This window comes from Oppia nitens, unplaced genomic scaffold, assembly GCF_028296485.1.
Source record: "Oppia nitens isolate AA-2021 unplaced genomic scaffold, nextdenovo-longstitch-racon4-pilon3 scaffold47_pilon_pilon_pilon, whole genome shotgun sequence".
NCBI lineage: Eukaryota > Metazoa > Arthropoda > Arachnida > Sarcoptiformes > Oppiidae > Oppia > Oppia nitens.
The window spans coordinates 160,624-178,470 of NW_026533229.1; positions in this window are offsets into that span (position 1 = coordinate 160,624).

A 17,847-nucleotide genomic window follows, 5' to 3' on the forward strand; every position below is an offset into this window, starting at 1 on the left:
TATAACTTGTTATTTTTAAGTTTTTATTATCAAAATTGTTTTAATTATTAAATAGAGAATATATCATAACACAATTTTATCAATATTTGTATTTTTATTATTGTTATAAAAACTGTAATATTATTTTTATGTAAATTTTTTTTATATTAAACCAATAATTAAATTAAGTAATTTTTGCTTAGGATAAAACCTCTCAATTTTTTTGCAATTTTGTTTTTAAATAATTTGTTAGAATTGTATTGAAAATAATAGTAATAATTAATTTAATAATATTTATTGTATAAAAACTGTTTTTTAAAATAAATTATAAATTTGAATTTGTAGTTGTTTTAAGAAATATTTTTTTTAACGCAGTAGTAATTAACTCAATCTAATTATTTATTTTATTTTTGTTATTTTATCACAAATATAAACTAAAATTATTAAAATAAAATAATTCAATTTAATTAATAAATTTTAAAAACTTATTTTAATTAAATAACAAATAAAAAAAATTATTATTACTTATCTGTATTAGATTTAAATTATTATTTTTTACATTAATTATAATTTGAATTATTATAATTGTTTGATAACTAAATTTTTATGCCATTCATATATGCTGTCCAATCAATAAATCAGTCAATCTTATTATATTTTTTATGGTAATATTAGCAAAAAAATGTTATTAAATATAACAATCATCAAAACAAAATTTTATTTATAAACTTTTTAGTTTATTATTTTTATTATTATCAAGGTTATAAATATTATTAATCATCATAACATTAATAAAAATAATATTAATTCTATTTATTAAAACAAAATTATAAACTATAACCTACTAAAATAAATTCAATATAACAAACTGTACATTTGAAAGTTTTTTTTATAAACTTAAATTTATCGTTGATTTAATAATAATAGATTGACATGTATATTTGATGTTTACATTGTTGGGTCATACTAATCTACACTAAATTAGTTTTTTAAATTGTATAATTTTATACTATTTATAACTTTTCTTATAACTCTACCATGTCTACCATGTCTACCATGTCTACCATGTCTACCATGTCTACCATGTCTACCATGTCTACCATGTCTACCATGTCTACCATGTCTACCATGTCTACCATGTCTACCATGTCTACCATGTCTACCATGTCTACCATGTCTACCATGTCTACCATGTCTACCATGTCTACCATGTCTACCATGTCTACCATGTCTACCATGTCTACCATGTCTACCATGTCTACCATGTCTACCATGTCTACCATGTCTACCATGTCTACCATGTCTACCATGTCTACCATGTCTACCATGTCTACCATGTCTACCATGTCTACCATGTCTACCATGTCTACCATGTCTACCATGTCTACCATGTCTACCATGTCTACCATGTCTACCATGTCTACCATGTCTACCATGTCTACCATGTCTACCATGTCTACCATGTCTACCATGTCTACCATGTCTACCATGTCTACCATGTCTACCATGTCTACCATGTCTACCATGTCTACCATGTCTACCATGTCTACCATGTCTACCATGTCTACCATGTCTACCATGTCTACCATGTCTACTTTTCAGTCAGTGCCGTTTTAAATACTTGTTAAATATTGTAATAAAAAAAAATGTAATATAGTAAATAATTTATGTAAAACTTTTTAAAAGTTTACTATTACAGTTTTGTAGTGTAATTATTTTAATGTTAAACTGTAATATTTAAATTAATATAATATTTTATTTTTATAGCAAATTGCAATCATAAATTTTAGCAGTATCATCTCCCGAAAACTTTTACAAAATAATTTTTTTATTTTTTAGCTAATTTACTTTTATTAACTTTAATTTATTTATATGTATAAAAATTTTATTTGACAAAAATAATATTAAATAATCGTTTAACATATACTGCAACCGGAATTCTAAAAATTCCGTAAATAAAAATATTATTTATTTTTTGCAGTTTTTAATTATATAATTTTTTTTGCATTGTATTGTAAATACTAGTAATAATTAATTTAACAATATCTCAGATAATCATACTGTATATTCAATGTTCAAATAAAATTTTACAAAAAAACTGTATTTTAAAATATATTATTAATTTGAATTTGTATTTGTTTTTAGAAATGTTTTCTTAGAAAACAACGAATTTTGTTAGTAATTATCTAATTATTTATTTTTTGTTGTTGTTTACTATTGATAACAAAAATATTACTTATATGTACATATTAAAAATTGTAATACTTTTTATTTTAATTATAAATATTTTTTTTGCGCAACTTTAATTAATTATCAATTTTAACATTGAAAATAATAGTTATAATTTAATAATATATTTATTTTATAATAATTTTAGAATAGATAATTATGTAATTTGATTAATAATTATAATTTTTATAATAAAAATATTTACATTAAATTAGTACAGAATTATATTAAATTTAAGTTTTTAATTATATAATTTATTTGGAGTATGAGTTATATTAGATAATTTTTTTTCATTTAATATTTTTATTATAAAAATGATTTATAAATTTGAATTTATTATTGTTTTTAAAATTGGTTTTTTAGAATTAAATATTTTTTTATATAATATAAATCTTTTTTTCAAATAAAGCTATAACCTATTTATTTATAATAAATTTCATATTATGGTGTCCATATGGATTAAATCAATAGACGGCATTTAAGGTATGGCCCTTATTATATAATTTTAAAAAAATATATTTATAAAATTAGTAATATAAAAATTTTAACAAACATTATAAATACGTTTTAATTGAGTAATTGTTATTTAATAATTTTTTTAATTAAATAATAATTGTTATTATTATTATAACTAAAAATTAAATTTATAAAAGATATAATTAGTTAATATTTTATATATTTTTGTTAACTAAATTAAAATTAAATTAAATATTATTTATCTATTGGCATGATTATTCATTTTATTTTTTATATTAATCGAAACCCTGCTTATATTATTTATCTTACCTGTTAATTTATATAATGATTTTTTATTAAATTTATTTATTTAAAAAATAAAATCTTAAAAAATAGAATTATTATTAAAAGCATATTTGATAAAAATATTATTAAAATATTTTTAATTTTAAAGTTTTCTAATGTAAATCATTTGATTTTTTTAAAAAAATTTAATTAAATCAAACTTTTATATTAATAATTTATAAACTTTTTAAAACTTAATAAAATTAGACTAGGAAATTTGATGTCTAATATACTAATAATGAAATAATATTGTTAATTAATTTTATTTATTTACTTAGTTAAACTGTAATAAATTATAAATTTTAAAGTTTATCTAATTATTTATTTTAAAAGTAATCTGAAAAAACCAATTCTTTTTTGATATTTTTTAAATTTTTTACTAAAAATATTTTTAATAATTTTTATAAGTAATTTTTTTAGAATTTAATATTAGTATTATTTATATTAATGTTGTTATATTAATGCTAATTATTTTCTAAAATTAAATTAAAATAATTTAATTCAAGTAATTACTTTAAAAACTTATTTTAATAAAATAACTAATAAAAAAGCAAATAAAATTTAATGAGTTATTTTCAGTACCTGATTATGTTATTAACTTTATTTAAAAAAAAATGTATTTCAAAAACAAAATTATTCATAATAATTTTATCAGATTTTAATAAACTGGTAATTATTGTTTGTTGTATTAGTATCAATATGGTATTATTGTAATAATAAATTTTGCAACAATAACATTTTTATATTTAAAAACATTATATAAAATTTATAGTAGTGTAGGTGGTCTATTTAAATTAATGTTTTAAAAAACATAAATTTATTTGTTTTTAATGACAGTTTTTATTTTATGTCAAACTTATAATCAGTTATAAAATTAGACTATAAAAAAATATTTTGTTTATCTTAAAACATAATTAAATTTAATTAATATATTTATACAATTTTTTTTATAATTATATAATAATATGTTTGTAATTAAATAATATTTGTAATTAATTTTATTTAGTTAGTTAGTTAGTTAAACTGTAATAAATTATATATTTTAAAGTTTAACTAATTATTTATTTGTAAATTTTTTTGTAGATAGTATTCATTATTTCGAAATTATAATTAAATAATTTTTTGTAAATTAATTTTATTTATAACATGATTTTAACAAAATAAAAAAAATCGATACACAAGTCATACCCGATAGTGTCGTACAGTATATTTGAACGACTGGTCCTTTTTAGTGTATATCTACTGTCGGGTCTATACGGCCAGTGCTGGTCATATTGAGGAGTAGGAGGAGGTGGTAGGGGATAGCCCTACAACACAACTGGGTGTTACAACTGGTTATACCCTCTCAAGTAATTGTTGTTGTTGTTTGGATATACTGTACAATAGTATAGGAAAATCATAGTCAATAAACTCCCAGAGAATAAACTACCGGAGCTTTGACATCAGTGACAATATTGATACACAATTTTGATTATATACCCTTCAAATACATTATACTGTTTAAAATTATGTTTAATTTTTAATTTTTATTGTTTAAAAAATAAACTAATAATTATTAGTACCATTTAAATATATATTTAGTTTTATCTATACAATATAATTTTTGTAAAACTATTTATTTATTTATTTTTTGTTTAAAAATACTATTAGAATTTATTATTAGTTTAATTAAATATAAATAAATATTTAGTTTTATATAATTTACTTTATTATATTTTATATTTATAATTTTATTTATGATTTTCTAATATCAATGTAATTAATAGAAATTAGGTTATAATTTTTATTCATTATTATTGACAATGTATTTAACTGTAAAATAAAAAATAAAATAAAATTTAATATATACATATTAAATATAATTAAATTAGTTTGAATCCCAATTAAAAATATTATTTTGTCGACTAATAGATATTATTAATACATATGTATATTGATATATTACTGTACAATAATTTAAGTTAAATAAATTTATACAATTAGTAGTATAAAAATTTTATCAAACATTATAAAAATGTTTTTCATTGAGTAATTTTATTTTAATAATTTTTTTATATAATTATAAATAAATATTTTAACTAATTATAATATACAATAAATAATTTGACTTATAATTTATAACTTAGTTTTAATCTATTTGAGAAAATAATAAAAATTTTATACTTGAAATTGTGTTATTTTTAAATTTCTAGTTTAAACAACAAAAATTTTATTTCAATTAGATTTTAAAAAAAACTAATTATCGAATAATAAAATATTTGAATTAAAAAACTGTAATTAAATTCTAAGTAAAAATAATTAGTAAAATTACTTTTATAAAAGTTCTAAAATATAGACTTTAATATGCTCCAAAATTTTGTATATTTTTTGTTAAATTATGATTTTACAAAGTTATTAATTATTAAAAATAAAAATAAAAACTATCATATAATTGAAAACTAGAAAATGAAACTAGAAAATAATAATTATTATTATTATACTGTATATTTTGTAAATTATAATAATTATAGAAATTATTTAAAATAATTTTAGTTTAACGTTTTAAAACTGTGAAATAAAATTAAATTTTTTTATATATATCATTATTTATAATCTACAAATATATCAATAGTGTGTATGATACTTATATTGAATATTAGTAGTTTGTATAATTACTAATTTATACAATAATCATTTTTTGTTTGTTTAAATCCTAAAGTTTGGTGATACAACCGTCAATACCTAAACAAACATTCATGTTATATAAAAGTTAATTAAAAATTAAAATTGTCTTAATTAATGATCATTTAAAAACAATTAATAATTAATATTTGAATTATTAAAATATTTGTTAGCATTTTATTAAGAAAAATAAAATAAAATTTATCTCATAATGCTAAAAAAATTATAAAATAAAATTAGTGAAACTAATTATTTTAAAACAAATTTTTCAATTGTATATTTTCTAATATAAATATCAATCAATTATATTAATTAGTTATAATAAATATAAAATGTTTTTTATTACAGTTTTTTCTGCTAATTACTTTACTTTAATGTAATATTTTGCATACAATATACAATTAATTAAAAGCTGTATAAAAGTAATTATAATAATTTATAATAAATTTTAATCAAAAATTAATAAAAAATAAAATAAAATTACTTAGAGTTTGTATAGTTAAATACAGTTTGATAAATAAAAGATATTTGCCTATACTGTTTCATCTTAAATGTTTTAAAATCTAATGTAAATAAAAAATATATTTTGTTTGGAATTTTATTTACAGTTTTTTTATTATGTAAATAATATAAACATATTAATATTAAATATGATTTTCAAAAAAAACTTGAAAAGTTTTGTTTACTGAAATCTATAATGGCTTTTTGAGTCTGTCTGTCTGTCTGTAGCATTTTTTTTGCGAATTTTGAAATTCTGATTTCAGATTCGGTTAGAGGACTACTAATAATGTATTGAAAAGTTGCATCAAAATTTTGATATCTCTTCGGGAACAGAAAAAATGGCGGATTTGAGAAATATTTTCATGAAATCACCTTTATTTTTACTGTTTTAGATACAAATATTGACTTATATAATAAACTGAGCATATTGTATAAAAATATTGCGTCAACATTAATATTGAGTCAACATTAATATTGCATCAATATTTAATAAATATAAATAAAGTGAAAATATTATTTAACGTCTCAGTTCTAGTCGAGCCATCGAATAGACAACATGTAAGTAAATTAATAATTAAATTATATATTTAAATTATATTTATAATTATTTAATAAAATTTATTTTTATTTTCTGTTTATGTTATTTTAATAACTACGTCAACATTAATATTGCGTCATTATTTAATATTGTGTCAACATTATTATTGCGTCAACATTTAATATTGTGTCACTAATAAATATTGCGTCATTATTTAATATTACGTCATTATTTAATATTGAGTCAACATTATTATTGCGTCACTATTTAATATTGCGTCAACATTTAATATTGCGTCACTATTTAATATTGCGTCATTATTTAATATTGCGTCAACATTTAATATTGCGTCAACATTTAATATTGCGTCACTATTTAATATTGCGTCATTATTTAATATTGCGTCAACATTTAATATTGCGTCAACATTTAATATTGCGTCATTATTTAATATTTTGTCAACATTTAATATTGCGTCAACATTTAATATTGCGTCAACATTTAATATTGCGTCATTTAATATTGCATATTATTAAAAATTACTTTTATTTGTTATTTCATTAAAGTGATAATAGTGTCAACATTAATATTGCGTCAACATTAATATTGGATCATTGTTTAATATTGAATCAACATTTAATAATAATATGATTCGCTGTACACAATGTGGTGAAAGATTTCATCAAAATTGTCAATCAGATAATAACACAACACAAAGCAATTTTGTTTGCACAAAATGTGTTGAACCAAATCAAGATATTTACGATGTATTGTAAACCATATATCTATATATAACATTTATTATATCATTATTTTAAATATTACTTTTGTATTTAATATTTGTTGTTTAAAATAAAATTAAAATTTTATATAAATGTGATGTTTATTTTTTATAAATGACAATTAGTTTGCGAACATTATATTTTATGCCGTCAAGTTTTTTTCTGATAATGCTTTCTAGCATTCTTAACTGGTTGTAAATATAATCTATATCTATTATTGATAAAAAATATTGATTATTATATTATATTATTATTATTAATATTGTTATTATTTAGAGTAATAATTTTAATTGTTTTTAATTTATTATTATACTGTATATTACTTTTACTATTAAGATATTTGTTTGTTTTGGAATCTCTAATAATAGAATTTTTATAAAATTAATTATGATTAACAACTAGTAGAAAATTATATCAAATTTATATATTATATATTTACTATTTAGATGAATTATTTTAGGAAATATTATAATATTAATATAGTTTGCCTAAAATAAATCTGATATTATTTCTAGTTTAGTTCATGTAGAAATATTAACAATAATTTTTTTTAAAAAATTAAACTAAAATAAAATTATTTTTTAAATTATATTTTAAAATTTAATTTTTAAAATTATTAATAACTTTCAAATGAATTCGACTTTAATTAATTTATTACAGTAAAACAGTAAAATAAATTATATTAATTTTTACTTAACCGACTAGAATATACAAAAAAATTAATATAAAATTAAAACAAACTTATATTGACCATTGGTCATTATGTGAATATATTTATAAAAATTTATTTATAATTGTATAAATTAAACTGTTTTAAGATGAAATAGTAGTGAAAACTTAATTTTAATGATAAATTTATAAAATAATTAAATTTAATTAACTTATAGACTGTAACTCCAAACAAATTTAGTGTTTTATATATATAGCCCTTTTCACCAAAAAAAAACAAAATTTGTTTTTTTCATACTCTCCCTATATTAAATTTATACAAATTGTATTTATTAAATTTATTTTTAATTTAATTATATAAAAAAAATTCATTTGTTTGATGAACATAGATTAATAATAACAATTTAAACTTATTAAAAACACTTAATATATATATCTATAATATAGATTCTATATGATTTCGGAATATTAACTAATCAAAATATACAAATTATAATATAATATTTCTGCAAATTTTGGACGACCTAGTATCTAAAAGTATTTGTTAAATAATATAAAAATAAATTATATTTATTTATATTTTTAATTACAGTTTCTATTTAGTGTCAATCGTATAATCAGATTCTGTATTATTAATATTGCTTAGAATAAATAATATGCTTTAATTAGTAAATATTAATTATTATTATAAATTTTTTTAGTAAATTTTCAATCTCTATTATTAAGAAAGAGAGAGATGGTATGACAATTTTTTTTTAAATTTATAATTAACAATTTAATATATATACTAATTATTATTAACTAATAGATTAAACATAATATGAAAAAAATTATATAATATTTTTATTTTTGTTCATAAACTGTAATAAATATATTTCTATTATTTTCAATTTTTTATAGCAAATTAAARCATTACATATTAGCCCATATACAATACATTTAAAAATAATTATTTTTAATTAAAAATTATAATTTACAATAAATAATTTCAAATAATTTCTTGTTATTAATTTTTTTAGTAATAGATAGAATTAGATTTAAATAAATTTAGATAACGATAGTAGAGATTAATTAATATTTTATAATTTTTTATAGTATAAAATTATTATAGAAATATTGATTTAATTAATTGAATTGATTCTGAAAAACGAGTCGAAATTATAATACAATACGAATAATTTATTAATTTTTTCGCCCCCCACAAAATATTTTATTAAAAATTTTTTTCCATGAAATATACGCCCACCACAAAACATTAAAACTGTTTTAAAAATATTATGCCCCCTCGCCCCCCACAAAATATTTTATTAAAAATGAGTTTACTATGCCTAATAAAATTAGATTACTAGTTAAAACTTATAATAAAACTTATATGCCCCCACGCCCCCCACAAAATATTTTATTAAAACATTGTTTTTTATGAGCCCTACGCCCCCCAAGACCACCACAAAACATTAAAACTGTTTTAAAAGCCCCCACGCCCCCTCGCCCACCACAAAATATATGATAAAAATATTGTTTTCTATACCCCACGCGGGATAATATGGAAACAAATTTTATAACAAAAAACAATATATATATAAAACACTAATTATGTTTGTTATTACAGTTTATAAGTTAATTAAATTTAATTATTCAATAAATTATACATTAAAAACATGTATTAATTACTAATTATATTAAAAACTATATACTTTAAACAATTATAAATAAAAATTTATAATTATTTTAACATAGTGACCAATAATCATTTTTGACTATTAATTATTAAAATTGACCATTTATTAATTTTTTAAAAAATAAATTGTATTTATAATTTTATAAATAATATAATTTTAATGTAATAAAAATTAATAAAAGTAAACTATAATGAATGAATCATAAAATAATTAAATTTAATTAACTTATAAACTGTAATAACAAACAAAATTAGTGTTTTATATATATATTGTTTTTTGTTATAAAATTTGTTTCCATATTCTCCCGCGTGGGGTATAGATAACAATGTTTTTTTTAAAAAATATTTTGTGGGGGGCGAGGAGGCTTTTAAAACAGTTTTAATTTTTTGTGGTGGGCGTGGGGGGCTAAAGGGCCATAAAAAACTAAGTTTTATTAAAATATTTTGTGGGGGGCGTGGGGGGCGTGGTGGGCATATAAGTTTTCATATATTTTTTGGGGGGCGTGGTGGGCATAAAAAACAAAGTTTTAATAAAATATTTTGTGGGGGGCATATAATTTTTATTATAAATTGTGGGAGCCATAGTAAACTAACTTGTAATAAAATATTTCGTGGGGGCGAGGGGGGCGTGGGGGCTTTTAAAACAGTTTGAATGTCTTGTGGGGGGCGAGGTGGGCATAGAAAAAAAGTTTTACTAAAATATTTTGTGGGGGGCGAGGGGGCGTGGTGGGCAATTAAGTCATCGCCTCATAATATTTTATTTCTATAAAAAATAATTAACTAAAAAATATATATATAATATAACTTACAGTTTTATTTTATAGAAAAATATATACAAATTATAAATATATGTATATATATATATATATATTATAAATTATTATATACACTATATATATACATTTATAATTTTTATAATAAAAATAAAAATTATATATTGGATTATATAAATTTATAATGTAAAAATCAGAACTAACTATTTAATCAAAATTGCTAAAAAGGGGGGGATAGGGGTTAAAACCTCTTACCCTCTTAGATCGAGAAATTTTGGTTCACCCCCCCCCCTCACTGGCCTGAAGGCAAAAAAAGTTAGGGGGGCTCTTTTTTCAATTTTTTTCAACTGTAAAATTTTATATTAAACAAAAAACTAATAAATATTAAATTAAAAGCTTATAAATAGAAAATAAATAGTTAAAAATACTTACTTATATATATTTTTTAAAATTTAATAAAGATAAATCATAAATAGTGTACTATATCTATTGAATATAAAACTAAAAAATGTTATTTTATTTGTCTTTTAATATCAACAATTTAACTAATTAATGCTTACTATTAATAATAATAATATTTATCAATTTTTTTAACAATAATTATATAATTAGAATATTATTATTAATTTATTATTAATTAATTAGTATTAATATATATATAAATTAAACAACTAGTATGAAATAAATACTTATTTAAAAAATAAAAAAAAAATTATTATGTAATCAGTAGTCAATGTCTAATTTAAAAAAAAATTTATTAAATAATTAAGTTAGATAATTATTTAAACATAAAATTTTAATTTACAATTTTTAATAAAAATATTTTGTTAAAATATATTTTTAAATTTAATAGTGTATACTGTATAATATACAGTGTATATAATGTATTACATATGGTAACAAAATATTTATTACTTTAAACTGTAAATGATTTATCAAATTATGTTTTATGTTTATTAAACAATTAAACTAAAATATATTTAATTAATAAATATTCAATTTTATTTAGTAATTTACAGCTTTTTTTTTGCTATAAATGTTTTTAATATTTTTTTTAATAATTATTTAAATTAGTAGTAAAATAATTAACTAAAAAATATATATGTAATATAACTTACAGTTTTTTTATAGAAAAATATATACATATTATATATATATATATAATATAAATTAATATATACAATATAAATTCATTTATAATTTTTATAATAAAAATAACAATTATATAATGGATTATATAAATTTATAATGTAAAAATCAGAACTAACTATTTAATCAAAATTGCTAAAAAGGGGGGTAGGGGTTAAAACCTCTTACCCTCTTAGATCGAGAAATTTTGGTTCACCCCCCCCCCTCACTGGCCTGAAGGCAAAAAAAAGTTAGGGGGGCTCTTTTTTCAATTTTTTTCAACTGTAAAATTTTATATTAAACAAAAAACTAATAAATATTAAATTAAAAGCTTATATATAGAAAATAAATAGTTTAAAATACTTTAATTAATTATATTTTGTTAAATTTAATAAAGATAAAACATACATAGTGTACTGTATCTATTGAATATAAAACAAACAAAAAATGTTATTTTATTTATCTTTTAATAGCAACAATTTAACTAATAAACACTTACTATTATTAATATCAATAATTATATAATTAGAATATTAATATTTATTAATTAATTAGTATAAATATATATATATATAAATTAAACAACTAATATGAAATAAATATATATTTTTTAAAATCAAAAAAATTATTATGTAGTCAATGTCAAATTTTAAAAATTTATTAAATAATAAAGATAGAAAATTATTAAAAACATAAAAATTTAATTTAAAGTTTTTAATAAAAATATTTTGTTAAAATATATTTTTAAATTTAATAGTGTATACTGTATAATATACAGTGTATATAATGTATTACATATGGTAACTAAATATTTATTACTTTAAACTGTAAATGATTTATCAAATTATGTTTTATGTTTATTAAACAATTATACTAAAATATATTTAATGTTTTTATATGATTAAAAAATTTTTTTTAATAAATATTCAATTTTATTTAGTAATTTACAGCTTTTTTGGTACAATCTTAATCGCCCCATCGCCCCATCGCCCCATCGCCCCATGCCCCATCGCCCCATTGCCCCATATTTAATATTTAATTATTAAAATATATTATTAATTATATATTTTTAATTAAAGACCACTTGTGTTTATATTGACCACCTTTGACCACTTTTGACCACTGGTCAATTATGATGTAAATTATTTAAAAATATTTATAATGCATTATTATTTTATAAAAATTTGACTATATTATTAAATTTAATTAAATTGACCACTAATGACCAATGGTCAAATTTAGTCAATATTATCTGAAATTAATCATGATATTATAATTATTAAATATTATAAATAATTTATTTATAAACTACTTTTAATAAATATTGACCATTGGTCACTAGTAGTCAATTTAATTAAATTTAATAAAAAAATCAAATTTTTATAAAATAATTATGCATTATAAATATTTTTAAATAATTTACATCATAATTGACCAGTGGTCAAAAGTGGTCAAAGGTGGTCAATATAAACACAAGTGGTCTTTAATTAAAAATATATAATTAATAATAAATTTTAATTATTAATTAAATATTAAATATGGGGCAATGGGGCGATGGGGCGATGGGGCGATGGGGCGATGGGGCGATGGGGCGATGGGGCGATTAAGATTGTACCGCTTTTTTTGCTATAAAAATTGTTTGTATAAAATTTTTTTAATATTTTTTTTATAATTATTTAAATTAGTAGTCAGGGAGTAGGGGGATCACCCAATCAATTATAAATCAATGAGAGTCAACATAAAATTAAAATTTTATGATAAAAATGTTTTTTTTAAACTGATAGTAATATTGGTATTCAAGTAAATATTTGTTTATTTTATACTAATATTTTATATAAAAAATAAAATATGAGTTCATCTTAAGGAAAGTAAAATCATATAGTTTTTTGATATTTAGATAAATAATTGATTACTACATGATATTGATATGTGACTACAATGTCATTAATAAATATTTTTATAATAACATATTTTTCAGTTTAAATAATAATTATATAATGAACTTATAGTGTATAAAAAATATTTTTAAAACATGAATTACAATTTTTTTCAATTAAAATTGTCTATAAATTACATAATTATATATTAAATAATTTTCAAACATTTAATAAACTAGTATATATATAATATAATTAATTGAAAATCAACTACATTTTACATCAACTAAATGTTTTCAACAACAAAAAAAAATAAAAATAAAAACTATTTACAATAACATCACTTTAGTAACAGTTTGATAATAATATGTTTGAATACAAACATTAATCAAGTTTTAAATTTTTTTGTTAATGACTAATATTTTTTAATTGATTTTATTTTTTAATATTATAATAGTTTGATAATTGATTAATCAAACTAACCAACTGTTCAAATCAATAAATAAGTTATTTCAACAACAACAACAAAATTGTAAGTAATTAATAATTATTTTTTACTTAATTTTATTACAATTATTAAATTATAAATAAGTTGATAACATAAAAAATGTAATTTTTTAAATTTTATTTCGATATAATTAATTAATTATTTATTAATTATAATTGAATAAATTATATGCTATGTAGTTTTTAAATCAAATTTAGAATTAAATATAAATAAATATTAATTAATTTAACAAGTTTTACAATTAATGATAAATAATTACTAACTAAATTAGTTAGCATAATATAAATTTATTTAAAGGTTTCAATAGAGTTTAATTATTTAATAAGTCAAAATTAATGTTATAAATTAGTAAATACAATACATTTATTAAAGTTTTAAAAAAAAACATTTTACTAATGTTTAAAAAAATTGTTAATAAAAATTATATGACACTAGTTCAATTAAAATTTATTGTTAAATAGTTTTATTCAACTACATTCAATTAATTTAATTGATTTATTTGTTTAATAAAACTGTAGTATTATATTTACTAAATACATTTATCTAATATTAAAATTACATTTTAGTTACAAATTGATTATTTTATAAAAATTGTTATTTCTTTTATTAAAGTAGTAGTAGTATTAAAATTAAATATATTATTATAGATATACTAATTTTTATTTATAGTTGTAAAGTCTAAATTATTAAATGAATATATTTATTTTGCTATTTTTAAAAAAATATATTTTATTATTTTAATTAATATCATATAATCTAATATTAACAATAAAATTATTATCATAATAAAAATAATTGAACTAAATTATTACCAATTTTAACAAATATATGCCAAATAATAATTAATATATTTTTGTAAAATTAAATAACAATTAAAAAATAAATCCAATTGTCAAATTTTATTTAATTTATTTATAGATATAAAAATCTAATACAATTATGTTTATTAAAAATAATTATATATTATTTAATTTGAATAATAATTTTATAATAAGTATATTATTTTTTTTAAATAAATATGTAATTAGTTTATAATTTAGTTATGAATTATTATAATATGATAATTTGTTTAATAATACATAATTTAGTATATCAATTTTTTTTAATTTTATTGTTGGTATATTAATACTAATCATGCATTAAAATAAAATAATTTAATTCTATTAACAACGATTAAAAACTTATTTTTATAAAATAACAAATAAAAAAATTAAAAAAAATTATTATTAGATTTTATTTTTTTTAATTAATTATTATTAGAATCATTAAAATTGTTTAATTTTTAAACCTTTTTTATATATGCTGTCCAATCAATAGAACGGTCAATATTTTCATATATTATATTTAACTATTAAATATAAAACTGTAATTGGATTTTATTTTTTAAAGATTTTATTAGCAAAAATGTTATAAAATTATTAAATAGTTCATAAGTCATGGATTTATTTTAATTTTGTAATTTATTATATACTATTATTATCATTGATATAAATATTATTAATTATTCATAACCACAACAAACATAATATTAATCCTATTTTTAATAAAACAAAATTAAAACAGTATTTGATATCGATCTATAAATAATTATTTTTTTTATTGTAGTTATATTAATCTTAAAAGACTATTATCTTAAAGTATTACTTGATGTGTTGATTATTATCAAGGATATTTATTGAATATTAATAACTTTAACAAACAATAATTATAAATATTTTATTTAATAAAGTTACAAAATTAAACTGCATAACCTATTTAAAATAAATTCAATATATCAAACTGTATATTCAAATATTTTATTAAATTGAATATTTAGTTGTATTTTAAAATATATTTTTTAGTCAATGTATGCTTATTTTTATAAGTTTAAAATATATTATATTTATAAAATTGTATTTATAGTTGTTTTATTACTTATGTTATGTTATATTATAGTAATTAATAATTTTAACTAATTTTTTTATACTTTTTAGTTATTTTACTAAAAGAGTAATTTAAAAAATGTTTAAATTTTTATAAATAGATAACTACAGCAATATCTATAGTGAATCTATAATATAATAATTCAAATTATATTAAAATTATGATTAATTAGTATTAGTTATTATAAGTTAGTTTTTATTAATAATAAAAAACTTTTTTAATATTTTATGAACTAAAGATTTAATATAAAATTATTTCTATTATTTTGAAACAAAATTCATATTCAATTAATAATGTAGTATTTAATAAAAAGATAATTAGTTAATATTTCCAATAAAATTAATAAATATTAATTTCAAGATTATAAGATTATATAGTATAAATTTTATTGATAAAAAAATATATAAAAAATAAAATAATAGTTAATACGCTTGATATACTGTAAATTTTAAATAATATTACATTATTATTTTATAATTTTTTTTAATTAATTAATAATAGGAATAAGAGGACGGTGAATATAAAAAATAATTTTTCTCAATAAAAACAAAGTTAGAAAAAAACAATAATAAAATTTTAAAAATATAATAATAAATAATAAATTAATAGTTTAAAATTAGTGCATATTTTTTTAAAATTTATCAAAACCTACTAATAATAACTAATAATATAATAATAATATAATTATATTGTAGCAATTTCCGTGCGGTGATATACAAATATAGGTTCAGAGATAGTTCTCTGTTAAAGCCGCGCATACTATCACCTTCTCCAGCGGTAAAGTTGACACGAAAGCTACACGGATCATCACCTCCAAGATGATGACACCCTCAACGACATCGATCGCAACGCTTAAATAAAACCTCACTTAGCTTTATCTACGCTGAGTCGTCCCGATCCCGTCGTTTGTTCCGCTGCTTTGTTGTTTGACGTTGTTATTTACTACCTACACTCACAACACTCACATACAATACATACCGATTTTTTACTTTATTATACTTAACCTATATCCGACTCTTCAGTCAGAACTACTACTTAGATCTATGTTTTCATAGATCTAAACCCATTATTCAACTATTACATTCCGCAAATATGTCTCGATCGGTGTTTCCACCAAGAGACAAACCTTAAGGTAACATTACTGTTACCTACTAAAACTATGTCTCGATCGGTGTTTCCACCTAGAGATAAACCTTAAGGTAACATTACTGTTACCTACTAAAACTATGTCTCGATCGGTGTTACCACCGAGAGATAAACCTTAAGGTAACATTACTGTTACCTACTAAAACTATGTCTCGATCGGTGTTTCCACCGAGAGACAAACCTTAAGGTAACATTACTGTTACCTACTAAAACTATGTCTCGATCGGTGTTTCCACCGAGAGACAAACCTTTAGATAACATTACTGTTATCCATTACGCCTAAGACTGACTATTTCAGTCTGAAACTATACCCTGATCCGAGGTTTGCCTCGGATCAAAGCCTGATCTGCACTCCTGCAGGTCGGCATACTTTACATGTCCTACCTATGCTCCCATAGGCAGACATAATACATGCCGAATCTACGCTCCCGCAGATTGGCATACTTTAAACTAAAACTTACTTATAGTTGAATCCGACTGAGTTGCTGATGTAGTTTCCGTTGGACGAGAACTTTGTRTTTAACTCATTTATCACAATACTTACATAATTAACTCTATTAATTATACTTACACTGTCGTGAATAATTTCTTACACAATTAACAATTAATTCAATTTGCGGGCTTACGTTTTCTTAAGGGACTCAGGGCCAAAGG